A 1935-nucleotide genomic window follows, 5' to 3' on the forward strand; every position below is an offset into this window, starting at 1 on the left:
AACTGGACTTTGGGAGCTCAGTCCAGTGCTCCGATGTGGGTCTCTGCCTCTGTTTCCATCAGTTGCTGGATGAAGGCTCTATGGTGATATTTAAGATATTCATCAGTCTGACTACAGGGCAAGTCAATATTGGGCTGCCTCTCCTCTATTGCTTAGGGTCTTAGCTGGATCATTCTTGTGGATTCCTGGGAATTTCTCTAGAGCTAGGTTTTTGCTAACCCCATAATGGCTCCCTCAATCAAGATATCTCTTTCCGAGCACCGGGTCCTATCTAGGAGTGCCCGATCTGCCGGGGCTGGAGAAGAGAGACAGGAGCATCCCGCCTGAGTTCCTGGCTCTGTGGTACAGGTGAACAGGTAATGAAATCGTCTCTTTTATCCTACTTGCCTGTATCGTTTTGATCCATCATGGATAATCTGTCGTCAGAAGAAATTCAGCTAAGGGCTCACCAGGTTACCGATGAGTATCTGGAAAGTACAAGGAGAATCCTGGGCTTAGCCATAGAGTCTCAGGATGAGGGAATCAAGACTATCACTATGCTGGATGAGCAAGGAGAACAACTAAATCACATAGAAGAAGGCATGGACCAAATAAATAAAGACATGAGAGAGGCAGAGAAGACTTTAACAGAACTCAACAAGTGCTGTGGCCTTTGCGTCTGCCCTTGTAATAGGACGAAGAACTTCGAGTCTGGAAAGAACTATAAGGCAACATGGGGAGATGGTGGAGACAACTCACCTAGCAATGTAGTATCTAAGCAACCAGGACGGGTAACAAATGGTCAGCCTCAGCAAGCCACAGGAACAGCCAGCGGTGGATACATTAAACGTATAACTAACGATGCCAGAGAAGATGAGATGGAAGAGAACCTGACTCAAGTGGGCAGTATTCTAGGCAATCTAAAGAACATGGCTCTGGACATGGGCAATGAAATTGATGCTCAGAACCAGCAAATACAGAGGATCACAGAAAAGGCTGATACCAACAAAGATCGGATTGACATTGCCAATACAAGAGCAAAGAAACTCATTGACAGCTAAAGCCACTGCTGTACTTCTTTACCAGTTTCTCGGTTCTCTAGCTCCTCCTAAGTCATTACCTGTTCAGAGTTTGAAAGTTGGTGAAAGAAGGACCAGAGGAGGAATGCCTTCCTACTTCTTCCTTTCTGTCCTTTGGGGTAGGTTCCTGCTTAGGCTTCACTACAGTCTCTCCCCGTTCACACTCCTAAGTTGCTTTCCATGCATCACACCCAGTCCATCCTCCTCCTCACTTAGCATCTTTGCATTCAAGATTTGGAAGCATTGCCAAAGAGCCATGAAGTGTGCGTGTCTGTATAAGTAGCTTTTGTTGTTGGTTGGTTGGTTGGTTTGGTTTTAGTTTTGTGGTAAAGAGCAAGAGGAAGGAAGAAGAATTGAAGTTGTTAACTCATTAAAGAAACTACAGGTCAAGAAAACAAACAGGCTAATGCCTGGACTGGGAGGTTTTACTCATGCATTTTTTTTTTACATCACTATTTTGCAGCTTCTGCTCCAAAGGAGAACACAGTGGGTTTTCTTACAGTGAGCTTCACTGAGTTTGTAGTAATTTGTATATGTACATAGGTTCTGGGATCCCGTTTCATACTGCACATGTAGAAATTCTCGTATCAGGAGTCACAGCATGGTTCCATTGTAGACCTGTTAACATATATATATATATATATATATATATATATATATATATATATATATATATATATATATATATATATGAGACTTCTTCACTAAAGCAGGGCTTCAAAATTTTGGGTAAAGTTTGACAGTGTATCATGTGAATTCAGATTTACCTCAATACTAAGAATTACGTTTAGATATGAAAAAGAAAACTTGTTTTGATCTCAGGTAGCAAAATAGATTACTTTGGATTTTGTGTAGTTTTAGACATTTAAAAAGTTAT

At 41.7% G+C, this 1935-nt stretch overlaps 1 pseudogene; it reads left to right on the forward strand.

Annotated features, from left to right (window-relative positions):
• The first annotated feature begins 287 nt into the window (after positions 1-287).
• LOC142834639 (synaptosomal-associated protein 23 pseudogene) lies at positions 288-1678 on the forward strand (annotated as a pseudogene).
• Positions 1679-1935: the final 257 nt, after the last annotated feature.

The sequence above is a fragment of the Microtus pennsylvanicus genome, chromosome 14, assembly GCF_037038515.1.
Source record: "Microtus pennsylvanicus isolate mMicPen1 chromosome 14, mMicPen1.hap1, whole genome shotgun sequence".
NCBI lineage: Eukaryota > Metazoa > Chordata > Mammalia > Rodentia > Cricetidae > Microtus > Microtus pennsylvanicus.